This window comes from Oreochromis niloticus, linkage group LG19 (genome assembly GCF_001858045.2).
Source record: "Oreochromis niloticus isolate F11D_XX linkage group LG19, O_niloticus_UMD_NMBU, whole genome shotgun sequence".
Classification (NCBI taxonomy): Eukaryota; Metazoa; Chordata; class Actinopteri; order Cichliformes; family Cichlidae; genus Oreochromis; species Oreochromis niloticus.
The window spans coordinates 12,507,531-12,524,279 of NC_031983.2; positions in this window are offsets into that span (position 1 = coordinate 12,507,531).

The window sequence follows — 16,749 nt, forward strand, 5'->3', positions numbered from 1 at the left end:
TATTTACTTTCATATGTGGATACCAGTGGTGGCCATATTTCATAATTCAAATCTGCGCATTAGAAAATGTCTCTATGTTTCCAGCAGGGGTCAACAAAAGCAAACTACTTATGAAGAAACAAAATCACAAATGATGGTGTACAAAAGCATAAAAGCATGTGGTACAGAAAAGTCCCCAAGTGGATAAATTGGAGTGTGTTACAGCAGTTTGAACATAGCTGCTTACAAATGCCAAACGGGTAAAACTTGGAGAATGGAAAGATTTTATTTTTTTTTAATTAAAACTCCAGGTTCTTATTCTACATCAGTCACTTCGTTGTTGGATATTACTTACTTGCTCAGTCTTATTTATTTATTAGCTTATATTATAAGCTTCTCTGATTTTGCTGCTTTTTTGCTGTTTGTACCAAAACAGATGCAGAGCAAACTAAAAAGGCCTCAATAAAGTGTCTTTAATAGTAAATTCATTGTATTTATCTTTTTTGCTTCAGAACAAATCATAAAAGATATTCATATTTTTACAAATCAGACAAGTAAAAACAAACATGAATGAATGAACGGGGAAAAAAAGTTGGTCAATACATACTCCCGCGATTTTCTGTGGAAACATGCCATTGTGTGTCTTGTGTCACAGATCCAATCACATAAACTGACTGAAACCTTACAGCAACACAGAAACAAAAACCAAAGGTGACGGTTGGCCTAATCCAGCTTGTCAACTGCAGTGATTTCTCTGCTCCACCCTGGCGTGGACTAAGGATGGAGGTGTTGCTGGTTTGACTGGTCTGTGGTTCAGTTAACAAAAGGCACGCATGTAAAGGTGTTGTTTTAGCAGCAGTTTCAATCGCTCTCTAACCCCGCGCTCCACACATGGTCTCATAAACTATCAGCTAAAGTTTAGATTAAAGCCTCACAGATGCTGCTGATTGACTGTAAACACTCCAATAACATAACATTGATATATGACAAGATATGACTTAGTAAACACCAAGTGTTACATTCTATATGCTTTATAAATTAAACTTTTTCATACATGCCTCATTTAGTTGGATTTAAAAGCAGCATGAGAAACTATCCTGGAATCAATTTGAAAAAGATGATTTAAAAATCTATCTTGCATATGTGTTTTTTAAAAAACTTTATTTGTACGGTACGGAAAAAGTTGCAAAGGCTGCACCAGATGCAGTACAACTGTGTGTACCGCAGTGTGAAAAAGAAAGTTGTTGACAGCGCTCACTGAATACACCCATTCTGCTTTCATAACATTTGAGAGCGTAAATAACGGAAAGGTTCAGGTAAAAAAAACAAAAACGAAAAAACCAAGGAGAAAGTATTTGTGTCTGACTTAAAAGACAGGATGTCTGAAACAAACCAAAGAAACCAAACTGAGATTTTTGGCCATAATGAACAGCACCACATTTAGACAAAAACAAACTCCTCAGTTGCACAAACACCTCATATCATTTGTGAAGCACGGTGGTGGAGGGATGATGATTTGGGCTGTTTTTTATGTAGCTACAGAACCTGGGAGCTTTACAGTCATTAAGCTGGTCTCTGCAAACCAAAGTATTCTAGAGTCAGATGTGAGGCCATCTGTTCGATGGCTAATGCTTGGCTGAAACAAGACAATGATCCCAAACCCAGCAGCAAATCTACAGCCTAATGGCTGGAAAAAGGAGGATCAAGGAGTTTGAAATGCTGTAATTGGACTCTCAGAGAGCTGTGCAAAACAAATACCTGTAACATTGTAAAGAAGAGTGGGCCAAAATGCCTCCACACCAATGTGAGAGACTAATAAAGTCATGCAGGAAACCATTACTTCAAGTTATTGCAACAGAAGCTGCTTCTACAAACTATTAAATCACAGCACTGCACAAACACCCGTTACAACTTATATATAGTGATAAAAAAAAGTCCAGCAAAGTCTATACACTGATAAATGTAGCTGTATTCAGAAAAGGTGAGTGCATAAAGCAAACAAAATAAAATGAAATTTCGTATCAAGAAATTAAAAACGCAGCTAGTAGCTCATGGACAGATTTTAAAGCAGGATCTGGTTGTTTTAGCAAAAGAGTGTTTAAGAATCTTTAGCCTTTCACTGAGAAGCCAAGTTTAATTGAATGGCAGTTATAAAACCATTAAGAATTGGTATAGCTAGATGTTGGAAACATTTCCATGTAAGTGTCAGACTCTGTGTCAGAACAAATATTTCCAAATATCACACGAACATGAAATTTATCTAGGAGTGTCATCACTATCATTTATTCCTGTCTGTTACCTCCCCCTGGGCTAAAAGTCTTGGCCCTTGTTCAAGTGAAACCTCCTTCTCCTGCTCTCTGTCCAGGCATGACGTTACCCTTTTATTTTCTGGTTGACTTGTCACTTGCCGCCAACCCCCATCGCCTTTTTTTGGGGAGTTCATGACTTACTTTTCACTAACATGATGAGCCTCAGTGACTCGTGCATGATCCAGAATGCAGAAAAAGGCCCTTCTCGTCTCCCCCCGTGAATGTCAGCCACTTTGCATATACAGAGTTAAACAGGGGATAGAGGAGAGAACAGATGGGTTTCAGTGCAACAGCTAGTTGACGGCATGAAGGCAGTCGTAAACGCCAAGCAGCAACGGTTGGCTTGAAGACAACAGAAACTCAAGCAGGTACATACATGCCCCACTGAGATCCCGCTCGCTGTGTCACCACAGAGGAGTCAAATATGAGACTGTATGTGCATGCATGTGTGAATGTGTTGTTATAAATGGATTATCCCTGACTGAAACGTCTCCTAATATCACTGGCTCTCTGCTGCTCTGCTCCCACCATCTCGTTCATCAATCACGGTATGAGCAGATGCAGCTGAAGAGCTTTTATTTTCACTTCCTGTGTGTAACATCAGTCCCCACTGTTGTCCATATATTCTCTCAGGCTTATTATTTTAGCCATAAACATGGGAAACGATCTCTTTTGAGTTATATGAATGAAAAAAAAACCTCTTTATATTTTATTATAGATTTGATTTTAAAAGGGGGCTGTTTAAATTGCAGCATAAATAAGGATCACAGTGAAATCAGAATTAGGTGAAACAGAAAGCAGGTCTGATGACACTTTTGACCAGTGTTGCGACATCTCAACCAACATCTCGCCCTGTCAGTGAACTTGAACGGTACTACTGATATATGATTTTAGCCATTTATGTATGAAGGCTTCACTGTGTCATGCTGACAGTTGTGAAAGTGTAAAACAAACAATAACAGGTTAAGAGTCCATCGATGTCAGGGTTCCCACACATTGGCCCACATGCTTGAACCAGTCCACCAAAGGGACCAGTCCAGCCCCCTGGATTGCAGAGAAGTCACTGATTATGGCTTTTAAGACAATGATCTGCTATTTCTAATGCAGTGACGCTCAAATTACAACATATGAATGTTTACATTGGAGAACCCCTACACTGGATTGTACAGTGATCTTAACAGCTTATAAATTCAGATGCACTACAAAGTAAGACATAATACATGTGTCAAAAATTAAAGCCGAAATGCAGAAGCAGTGTTGAAGCCTTTTTGATTTTATATGAGGGTAAGTAGCACCAAGGTGCTTTTAATCAAATGCATTTGATTAATTGGTTTTCAGCAAGTGAAGTGTGTTCAGGTGCATTCAGGTGCATGTTAACACAATGCTAAGTAGGAAAGACATCAGCATTGACCTTAGAGATGCAATTGTGCCTTTCCATCAATCCAGGAAGGGTTATGAGGCCATTTCCAAGCAATTTAAAGTCCATCTGTTACGCATGCCCTCAGTGTCTTTCCTCATTCATCATCTTATTATTCTCTTGTCACTCGCATTAACCTGCTGTCTCACTTCTCTGATTAAGTAATGATTGGGCGATCAAGGCTCACAGCACACATAAAAACAAACAGAGTTACTGGCAGTCCTGTTTCAGGCTTTTTTGCTCATAGAAAATGCAAAAAAATCTAAGACATCTCAAACGCTACAAGTCTCAGTTAGCATGTTAAATATTAAAGTTTATGACAGTTCATTTAGAAAAAGACTGAACAAGTATGGCTTGTTTGAAAGGGTTGCATGGAGAAAGTCTTTTCTCTGGCAGCGTGATTTATTCCATCTGGTCTTCTGGAACAATTCCCTTTGGACAGATAAATCAAAGGGCTCTTGTACCAACTTTCAGGCATGGTGGTGGTTATGATTCGGGCCTGTTTTGCAGCACAGTTACTGGGCAACCTTACAGTCTTTGAGTGAATCATGCGCTCCTCTGTATACCAAAGTATTCTAGAGTCAAGTCTGATGGATAAAGCTTGACTGAAATCAAGTCATGAAACAGACCTAAACCTGACTGAAACGATGTAGCAGGACCTTCGGAGAGCTGTGCATAAGTGAACCCCAAAGAAATGAAGCAATGTTGTAAGGAAGAGGGGGCCAAAATCCTCCACAGTGATGCAAGACTCAAAAAGTTATACAGAAAACAATTGATCCAAGTTATTGCTGCTAAAGATGGCTCTAAAATAGAATAGAACAGAGTAGCATAGCCCTTTATTGTCATTGTATATATACACACTAACTGTGGCGGAATAAAATATAAATCGTAGAAAGCAGGAATAGATAGCAAACAGGAGAAATATATACAATCAGAAGAGAAAGGCACATATTAGAGAACATAAAAGATGCTGAATCGGTGTTTTTCACACACTGTGTCTGCATTTTGGCTCAGTTTGTGATAAATAAAAAATGGTATAATGTGATATATCATGTGCTGCTGTTTGTCTCAGGTTATATTTACCTAATTTTGAGACCTGCTAGGGTCCAGCTGATATTTTATCATGGCTATGAGAGAGGGTTTACTTTTGTTTTACCATGACTGCAGATCCGCTGTGTCATTTGTAAACCTTAATGTGCATGCAGTGAGAACAGGCTGACTGAATGTGGGAAAACTGATCCTACATTATATGCTTACATTGTACACTTCATTACATTTTCAGTATTTGAACAGTAGTTTTTAAATTTCGGTTTACCTGCCACAAGCTAGGTTGTATGTGACCTATGAACTAAAATTAGTTTGACGCATTTTAGCAAAACATGAAGCTAAATCCATAATTACTGTCAGTGTGAGCCTGTTGTTTTTTTACTAAATGAATTTTCCAGAAAACATTTTAGATGTTGCTTCAGTTTCCTGCTTCCTCTTAAGGCACATTTCAGGTTTGGCAGCTAATCTTGTCAGAAAGGATTCCTGTCTGCTGAGTGTCTCACACAGGTCGGGTGTGTGGGGGTGAGCATAAATGTGTACCTGAATGCGAGCGACAGATCTCAGAGCACGTACATAATGTGCAAGAGCATTTAGCCAGTGCTTTGATGGAAAGTAACCCAGGAAATGTACTGCAACACGCTTAGCCATGCACACTTCTAAGATATTTGTTTCATAATTGATTAAAGTAATCTGCTTCCTACAGTATGTCTCGTATTTTTTGCAGCAGGTACCAAAATCTGATTTTTAAGTGGAAATGACTAACATTAGCCAAAGTTTTTTTTGTAAATAAAAGTTATCGTATCATTAAATTATTCCTCTGCTAATTAATAGCTAAAAGCTAAAATAACACCACTTTTGCCGCCTGTAACAATAATATGCTGTTTTTGCGTTACTAATTGCAAAATACAACAGTGGCAGGGTTGTTTTGGGCATTGTGGTTGCATTCATTTGTAACATACATTCACTAGCCACTTTATTAAGGACATCTTTTTAACCGCTCATTAATGGAAATATCAGCCAATCACATGGCAGCAGCTCAGTGGAGCTCAAGGCATAAGACAGGCTATAGATCACCTGTCGAAGTTCAAAACAAGCATCCAAATGGCACAAAAAGGTGATTTGTGAGTTTGAATGTGCCATGGTTGTTGATCTTTTTCAGAAACTGCTGATCTGCTGGGATTTTCCTGCACAACATCTCAGGTTTACAGAAAACAACCCGAAAAAGAAAAAAATTCCAGAAGACAATCCCTTGTTGTTTTCAAAGGTTAGAGTTAGGACAGTTGCCAGACTGCGCAGAGGTGTTTGATAGGCAACAGTAGCTCAAATAATCTCTCATTACAACAAAGGTATGCAGAATAGCACAAGGGCTGAACAGGTTGAACATTGAAGCAGGTAGTCTGCAGCTGCAGAAAACCACACTATGTGCCACTCCTCTCAGCTAAGAGCAGGAAATTGCAGTGCAACGCTCCCAGGCTAACCAAAACAAAAAGGAGAAAACTGGAAAAATGTTTCCTGGTCCAATGAGACTTGATTTCTGAATGTAGCGTAAACGACATGAAAGCTTCGATCTATCCTGCCTTATATCAGCGGTTCAGGCTGCTGGTGGTGTAGGGGATATTTTCTTAGCACACTTTGGGTCCCTTATAACCAACTTAGCAACATTTAAATGGCACAGCCCACTTAGGCATTGTTGATGATCATGTCCAGCCTTTTAATGATGATTGCTTCCAATGGCATAATGAGCAATTTCAATCCAATAGAGCTCCTTTGGGATATGGTGGATCTGGAGATTTGCATAGCTGACAAATCTGCAGCGACTGTGTGGTGCTATCATGTTAATCTGGACCAAAAAGCACTTCTGAAGACAATAGGAAGGACAAAAGACGAAGAAGTGCAAATTAGAGGCACTTTGCAACATTTCGACAGCTTAAATTACTTGTTATTTGTGGCAGTCTATAAAGATATACTACACTGATATAATGAAGGGAGATGAGATTAGATGGGAATACTGGCATTTTTCAGTGAGCCAGGTCTTTTGGCTCAGCTCAGTAATAAGACGCCCTGCATTTAGTGATGCATCTGTCAGTCGACTTTAGCAATGCTCAATCTAATTAGTGTAGTTGCACCTAACTGTATGTGTGTTATTCATAATAACTGTATTTTTGCATTATGTTTGGTGTACGTGTGTTCTGTACACATTCGGCCTCTTTAACCCAGTTGTTGAGGCTTCGCTTGAGATCATGTGAGTGGTTTCACAGCAGGGACATTAACTCAGTATTCAGTCAGTTCATGGTGTGCACTTGGAGGGCCAGTTGGTGACAAGTTACACAAAATAAATTATAGCTATGAGAGAAAGTGGGAAAAGAAGCAGAATGACTTGTGACTGATACATTTGCTACGTTTAATTTCCTGACAATATACAGAATGATTGAAATTAGCGCCGTCTTGATCAGTTACAATACAAAAATAATCTGCATTTAGTTCATATTTATATGTACTCTGACTTTTTAAAAAAAGGAAAATCACTGGCCGTGATTGCTGCTTGTGCAGGTGAAGTAAAATCAATCACAGCAGAAACAAAACTGGACTGGGCAGAATGGGAGGTTGAACTAGGTGACAAGTGGCAGAGCTTGTTTGGCAGTCTCTCACGCTTTCTTCAACAATAACCGCCTTCACTGAAGTCAACAGGCCTGTCCCATCTATGCACGTCTTCCCCATAGAGAGAAATAATCCTCGCATTGTTGTTTGTGCGTTTCTGTAGGCACCTGTAAGTCACAAGACTGCGAGTAAGGTTAAAGTGTTATCAAGACGAACAAAAAAGACAAGAAAAAAGGACTTCATTCAGTTGGATTGAACCTCATGCTTTAAATTTGACATAACAAGACAGATTCACTTTTCACCTAAGCTACATGATAAGATCAAGACATTTTCACTGAGAGCTCATCTGATCAGGATTTTAGATCAGCAGAAAATGATAGTTGAACTCACATCTTAACTATAAACGTTCTCAAAAAGCGCAGAGCCTGACAACAGAGAAAAAAGCAGTTTTGGACAGATAATATCTCAAAACACTAAACTGAAAAGGAGATTTCTTTATCTTTTCAGTGGGTGAATTTTAAGATTTCATCTTATCTCAAGAGTAACGCCTGCTCTGCTTATGGAATACATGTCTGTATATGTTTTAAGTGGAGTTGGGAAAAATTTCTGTACATGTTATTAAAGCAGCACGCTGCCGAGGTCAAGATCGCACAGGAATGCTGCGACTTCTGTTTACCAGCATTCCTCAAACAGCCAACATTAAGTGGACTCGGCTGTTTATAAAGGCCTCGCGCTACTGTGAATACAAAACAGTTGCAACTTGTCACTTTTTAGGGGATAAACAAGCATCAAAAGGAAATGGAAGAGGCTGCGCAGAGCGAGCAGCGATGAAGGGGAGGAAGTGTACAAAATAATGTCCTCGTGTTCAAGATTTGAGTGCAGCTTGGGTAAACAGCATGCAGCTCTGAAGCATCCATTTGATGATGGAAAAGTGATCAGGTTACTACTGATTGATACTGTTGATACTACTGATTGTGCAGCTGTTCACAGATTATCACCTCATCTTGACGACGGTCATTGTTCCTCATATTTTATACATATTTTGTTAATTGAGCTGATGGCCGTTTGAATCTCGAGCTGTGCAGCTGTCATGCACAACAATTCTTCTTTAATATCCCAGAAAATATTTCATGACTTCTCTACTGTGAAAAAACTCATTACGTAAGTCTCATAATTTCCACTGTATTGCAACACTTTAGTTTAAGCCTGAGGTTTATTTCACGGTATTCTGACAATCTGTTTATTTCTTTTAGTAGCAGCAAAAGATACAACACTATAGTTTGATATGTAGATGACACAACCGTGGTGGCGCTCACCACCAAAAGTGATGAGTCTGCATATAGAGAGAAGATACTGAGGTTTCACAGAGTGGTGTACTGTCAATAATCTTACACTTCAAAAAGACAAAATAAATTATTATTGACTTTAGGAGGAAGCTGGATGTCCATGCACCAATATATACAGTTAGGTCCATATATATTTGGATGCTGAACAAGTTTTGTTTTTTTTAACCTGTCCATTGAAACATATTCTAATTATAGTTATATAATGGACATGGATATAATGTGTAGACTCTCAGCTTTCATTTGAGGGTTTCCACATTGAAACTGGATGCAGGGTTTATGAGTTTCAGATATGTGCCACCCAGTTTTTAAAGGAACCAAAAAGTAATTGGACAATTAACTCAAAGGTTAACTCATGGGCAGGTGTCGGCAATTCCTTCATTATGTCATTATCAATTAAGCAGATAAAAGGCCTGGGGTTGATTTGAGGTGTGGTGCTTGCATCTGAAAGATTTTGCTCTTAAAAGACAACATACAGTCAAAGGAGTCTTGATTCAGGTGAAACAAGACATCCTTAAGTTGCGAAAATAGAAAAAACCCAGCTGAGAAATTGCTGCAATAGAAGGAGTGGCAAAATCTACAGTTTGGTACATCCTGAGAAGGGGAAAAAAGCACTGGTGAACTCAGCAAAGTAAAAAGACCTGGACGTCCACAGAAGACAACAGCGGTGGATGATCACAGAATCATCTCCATGGTGAAGAGAAACACCTGAACAATAGCCAACCATGAACACCACTCTCCAGGAGGTCTACCAAGTCTACCATAAAGAGTAGACTGCATGAAAGTCAATACAGAGGGCTCACCCGCAAGGTGAAAGTCACTCATAAGTTTCAAGTATAGAAAGGCTAGATTGAACTTTGTTAAAGGACCTCTAAAAGAGCCAGCACAGGTCCTGAAAAACAATCCAGAAGGATGGCAAATATGGAGAAGGCGTGGAACAGCTCACGATCCAAAGCATACGACATCATCTGTAAAACAGGGCGGAGGCAGTGTGATGGTTTGGGCATGCATGACTGCCAGTGGCACTGAGACACTAATGTTTATTGATGACGTGACTCAGGACAGAAGCAGCCAAATGATTTCTGAGGTGTTCAGAGACATGCTGTCTACTCATTGATTGGGATGCGTTTCATAATAAAGATGGACAATGGCCAAAAACATACAGCCAAAGCAACCAAGCAGTTTATTAAAGCAAAGCAGTGGAATATTCTTGAATGGCTGAGTCAGTCACCAAATCTTAACCCAACTGAACATGCATTTCACTTGCTGAACTTCAGACAGAAAGGCCCACAAACAAACAGCAACTGAAATCTGCTGATAACAGGATTTTCAACCAAGTATTAGAAATGAATATTGTATTGCCAGTTAATTAATTTGTCCAGTTACTTTTGCGGCCCTGAAATAAAAGGCTTGTGTTAAAAATGCTTTAGTCGCTCACATTTTTATGCAACCTTTTTGTTCAGCCCACTGAATTAAAGCTGAAAGTCTGCACTTCAACTGCATCTGAGTTGTTTCATTTAAAATTCATTCATATTCATTTATTCATTGAGGTAATGAGCAGAACCAAAATTATAAAAACAGTCCAAATATGTACTGACCTAACTGTATCAATGGGGAGAAGATGGAGAAAGTGTTGACATTTAAATTCTTGGGTACTTTTCATGGACAGTAAACACCACAGCCCCCCATATACAAAACATACAGGTACAGGAGTAAATCACAGTGTGCACTTTGAGGGACTTTAAATGTACAATAATGGACTTTTTTATCAATACAGACAGGGTCAGTGAATGTATTGCATGATGGAAACACTGGGAGATTGTGATGTATGCTGTGTATGCATGAATTAAATTAAGTGTTATTATTTCTATTTATAGCATAACTTATTTTTTATTCTTATTTTTATATATTCATTAAGTGTGATCAACTTAATTTCATTGTATATTTCTTTATAATGACAATAAAGAATCTTGAATCTTATATCTGGATGCTTCATAATGGTGTAAATGCAGTTTTAAACGGATAAAAATCAGGATTTGGCTTCAGTTTTTATTGTTTAGTAATTATTTAAATGAGCTATCTCAGAGTTTGTGAAACATTAATAAAAAGACTGAGAGCAGCAGGGATCTCTGATCATGTGATCTGATGACTGTGGTGGTGGTAGGGTTGTGTTATTGCGTTGCTTTTCAGCACAGAATTAAATGCAGTTATATACAGTTCGTTTTTTAGGAAACTCATCGCTGTGAGATATGGGAGATGGTTCACCTCTGACAACCCAGGAGGTCTTTGGACTTCAGACAAACTGTGCAGCTCCACATGTTTGATTTAGCAGTTTTATGCCAAAAAAATTGATTTTTGTCTCACTGGCTGGAATCAAACCAGCAACCTTTCACTTGCCAAGTAACTACGCTAACCACTACACACTGGAGGAACCTTAAACAGACAAATTAATCCAAATTCCTGAAGATGTCACTGTGCTGTTTTCACTCTGAGAGAAACTGAGACGATATGGAAAAGAAAAAAAAAGGGATAATCTCTCCAAATCCATGCGTGCAAATCTTGTAAAGACAAACACACTCAAAGCTGCAACTGCTGATAACAGAGCTTCTATAAACGGATTACATGAAGTGTCCTTAAGAGTTTTTTAACAAATATTTTTGTTACTTTGGATTACTCAGATTAGTCTGATAAAATCAAAGTTAAAGAGCAATAAAGTTGGCAAAAGTGAAGGGATCTGATTGAGCTTTACAGCTGTACATAATGTATGCGTATATTAAATCAATCTTATATATATATATATATATATATATATATATATATATATTTATATATGTATATAATATATCATATATGTGTACTGATCAAACTCCTCTCATGACAAGTATAGCTCAGTGAAGTGCTCTGCATTCAAATGTTGTTAAAAAAAAGGGTCTCTTTAACAGGTCAAAATGGTCAGTAATATCTGCAGCTCGGGGCTAAAACATCCGCAGTGTTGTGAAGCAAAACACAGACACACGAACACATCATCAAGAATCCCAGAATCCCATAACACCTGGAAAAAACACCGGCTCCTTTCCCTCTTTCTCTGTGTGTGCGTGTTATTAGTATTAGTGCAAGTGTTTTAGTTGCCACGGAGCAGCATGCGGGTCTGCTGTGCCCTCACTCCTCGTGGCTGTTTTTACTGTAATCAGTGGGAAACATCGTGATACCATCTAACCCCGACCTCAGCATAAAAGATTACTGTGCTGTTTCCATCAGACTCTCCAACTGTCCTTCACTTAAAGCTCCTAAATCAAGAACTCATTGAATAATGACTGATTGCAGTTTTATAGGCAGGGTGACCATCCCACAATGTCAATATAACATTTGTAGCTCAAACTAATGTGTCGCCAGTTTAATACATGTAAATAGATTTACGCGGCTCGCATCACTTTCCGTGCCGAAAGGCTCTGTGCACGCATACGTCCGTTAACATTTAGCCAGAAAAAATGATAATGATCTTCAGACACATTACAACACTGTTTCATTGTTCGCAAAGGGTCGCCCACCTGTTTAACCAATAATAACACCCTCTACCGTAGGACCTCACTACAGTTAGAAATGCCGCCTGCTCAGACAAGTGCTCACATGCTGGACAAACGGGGTGAGGATTTGCATCTGATTTCCATCCCAGTTATGTGCCTGGAGTGTGCTAGGGATAGCGTTAAACACCAACCGACTTCGAAGATGAGAGGTATGACAGGGGAGGAAGATGGAAAAAGTGGGCACATGAGGCAGGTGATACGAGCATGCTGACAAGTTGAAGTCGTTGGAAACTGTTGGAAAACTGCACCGAAAAATAAACTAAAGGTGCATTTAGGCCGTCTTGTTTTCTACTCTTTCTATGTTTCTGTCTCTCCCAAACACTCATGACATCATCACTTTGCCTCAGGCTGTTGAACAAGTACAAGGAGACTGGCCTGGGTGTGGGTTCTATGGAAGCTCTTTTCTGCAAAAAGTTATTAAAAAATAAATAAATAAAATCGAGTCAAACAGTTTGTGATCAAAATAAGAAAGCCAGTCAAAATGAGGACACTATATTTCCTCATTTTTAGGCACATGAATATAAACTCATCATTATGAGAAAATGTCATTAGATCATCAAGCCATTAAAATTCATTAATATGGGACTGTACCATTTTTTATGGGACACAAAGCCATAAATATGATATCTAAGCTATTAGAACTTCACACCCTGAGCCCCTATCCTGGTATGGCGAAATTCCTTTTTGGCTTTCCTGCAATTTCTACTTCATTCTGCTTAATAAGTGTAAAATAAACCCCCCGTGCCCATATGTTCTCTTATGTATCTTCTGTTCAAAGATAGTGCTCAGTTTTTGTGCTATTCCAAATAGGAGAAATTTGAAATGCTTCCTCAGTATTTCATAACAAGTCATAATTATGAGACGCAAAGTGACGAGACTCTAAGAAGCTACATGTAGGGCAAAGAGTGTTTCATACTACTAAATTTCATTCGCTGCTCATTTGAGCTGTGAAGTGCACAAATACATACAATCGCGGGCTCTTTATAAAATATTTGTATGTGCCGTACAGATGTCGGCACTCACGGTACCCTAGGCAGTGTTTATGCAAAATCTCATCAAGAGTGTTCCACTTGCCTAGGAGGCGATGGGGAACATACAAACAGAGATAGATGCACTACAATCATTACAGTTTGATGTTGTTAGGAAAACTGGAAATAGACATAGTGATTCAGTTAAACATGTGCAAACATACATGGAAATACAGTACACACAAGATAAAAACAGAGTTTGTGCAATTCTAAAAGAGCTTGACTGTCTGTATTTGGTGCGACCACTTTTATTCTTTAACACAGCCTGAACTCTCTTAGGCAAGTTTTTTTCTCATGTCTTTAAGCAGTCTTCAGGAATAGTTTTCCAGGCTTCCTGAAGGACGTTCAAAGCTCTTTTTTAGCTGTTGGCTGCTTTTTAATCCATTCTTAGTCATTTATTTTTTTGAGTTTACAGCAAGAGTAGGAGTAACAAATCCTGTCCTCCAAAAAAGCAGAAATGATTCCTGAAAAACATCTGATGTCTTCAGTTTTTTGCTTTAAATGCATCAATAACGCTGAGGTCTGGATCATTGTCATGCTGCAAAATGAAGCCATTACCAATCAGATTCTTTCCAACTGGTTAATTGAAATATGACTGTACTTTTCTGTGTTCATAATTCCATCAGTTTTGACGAGATCAACAACACCACTGGCTGAAATGAGGCCCAAACCAATAAAGAGCTTCCACAGTGTTTTACAGATGGCTGTAGACAATCCTCTACAGCCTCTCTGCTGTCCTCCTCCGTTCATACTGATGACAATTTGAACCAAAAGTGTCAAACTCACTCGATAAGACGCTTATTTTCAGTCCAGTTCTTGTGTAATTTGACATACCTCAGCCTCTCCCCTGTTTCCCTTTCTGAAGAATGACTTCTTGGCAGCCACCCTTTCACTGAGAACATTTCTGCTGAGGCCTTCAGGTCCTGTGTCATGTCTTTGTTTTTTAATATTTCTTAAGGACTTTCAGATACTGTTCATCCGCTGTGGATCATTTTAGGCCTACCTTCCCTGCTTGTCCAGTTTCTTCAATTTTTTTAAGGATGCACAAGTTTGCAGCTGTTTAGGAATCACCTTGTTGATGGAAAAATACAATTTTATGCCAGTTTAACTGGAATTTCTACTAAAGAAAATGACACAAATTGCGAGACAGGCTGCTAGTAACAAAGTGCCTGAAGATATAATTCAAAATTGCTTCTTTGCTAAATTCTCTGTTATGTGTCGACACAACACTGGCTCATCCCTTAGGTTAGGCGTCTTTTTTATGCTTGAATGACCTATAGGTCAGTGTTAAGTGACTCAATAAACAAACAAAACAGGCAATGTCCAAAGAAAACCTTTAAAAGACCTTCACAAAGCCTGGAGAACTGTTGCTCAAGCCCACTACATAAAAATTACAAGAAAGTTTGGCTCCTTGGAAGCAAAATACAAAGAAATGAGGGGTGGCTGAACAATTTTGAATGGAAATATGCATCACTTGGAGGTAAACACTTCATTTGAAGCAAAAAAACTGAAGACATCAGATGTTTTTCAAGAATAATTTCTGCTTTATTTGGAGGCGGGAGGACAGGATTTGTTACTCCTGCTCTTGTTGTAAACATAAGAAAATAAATGCACCATTCATGAAAAGATTTTGCCATGTAATACTCGGCTCACGTCATCAGATGTTGTCATGTAGTAAAAGAATCGAACTACGTAGTGACTAAGCCCACGCCTTCCTGTCTGGACCACACTGAGAACAGAGACCTATTGATAATTTAAATAATTGCACAAATGTCACCAAACAGATCTCTTAAAGTCCTCCCAGGAATGTTAAATTTGATTTAAATCTCATTATTTGAAGGTGATTAACTTTAAGTTATATGAGATGCTTTTTGGTGGCGTGGACATAGATCTCTTTTTCAAACAAAGAGGGACTTTCAAAAGTCTGGATAGAAAGAAGAACAAACCAAACAGCTCTGAATCAAAGCATTAAGCTATAGAAAGTCCCCTTTGACTGTCCTTCAGGCAGTCTGAGAGACAAAAAAGATGCATCAAAGGAGAATTGTAAAGTGGGAGAGGCTTATTTGGACATCCCCAAATTAAAACGAAAAGAAGTTTTAAAGACATTCAGTTCACTTTAAACCTTTCAGCAGTTCTTAACAACACATTTTTAAGCTTGTTCTTTTACACTGTTGTTCTTTCACCACTATCCAGATGAAATGTGTCTTCTACGTCCCAAAAGTGATTCAGCAGGTCTTTTCTCAGGTCTGAACCCGTGCTTTCATCCACATTCTGCTGTCTTTGGTCTGTTTTCCCTATATGTGCTCTGTCGAGTCAGCATCAAGTGGCAGCTACCATCAACAGCGCAGCTACATGTTCCCAGCCTCCCCTCTCACACACACAAAGCACCACACACACATCCTCACATCCCTCCCTTATTCTACTATCCCATGTCTTCAATGCAAACACAAATAAGCACCAGCAGAAGCAGGTGTCCTTGCACTGGGATAAATAAACAGTACACCAGGATCCAGGAGCAGGAGGTTGTGTCTGCATGGGAGTGTGTCAGGGATGTAGGGGGATGGGTAGGTAGTTAGGCTAGGTGGGGTGGGGTGGGGTCGTTGGAGAGTTTCTATGTAAGTGTTTGTGTGAGGGGGAAACTTTGAATATAACTGATAGCATCTCTTAAGACCCTTCTATCGCTAACAAAGCTGTTTGTTTTCGCTCAGACTTGCTTTTCATCTTGCTTGTTTTAGAGTCATCTCATAGCTCACAGCTAATTGCAGAGCATTTGGCAATCAAACAATCCTAAATGCGCTGTATATACACATGACCAGTAATTTATTCAAACTTTTATGCGTGACTGCCAGTGCTAGTGTGCATCTATTCCAAGCTCTTGGTTCAGTGGTGTCATCACTTTATTTGCACTCTTGATGTGGCTTTCAGGACTAATTTGCCTGTTTCTTACCTGCAGCTGTGCAGACTGATGCTTATCTGTCCTCTGGAAGAAGGTAAACAAGCTTCTGTATCATCATCTAGTAGTAGAGACACAGGTGGGACGAAAGGTGTACTTACAGTTAAACAGAATGGAAAAATTGCCCCCAGCTATGTGAGGGAATCCGTTTAGGTGAGTGAGGGGTCCCATGACTGGAACTTTTTAAATTCGGTTTCCTGTTGCCTTCAAGATACCCAGAAACTGACACAAAAAAAGCCCAAAGCATAACTCTTTACTTGCTTTACAGTTTTATCATCTTGTTTTATTGCATTAAGACAGATTGCTGTGAGCTTTTGTAATCATCAAAGATGTTTCATGTAGTAAATACTGATACACATGGTTTTATTTCAGGAACACTGATACACCACTTGTGATATTTGTCATGTCACTTATTCATAAATCTGACAGCACAGGTAAATATTGGCCACTGATGTCAGTAGATGGCATCTTTTTTGTTGATATCATTCAAT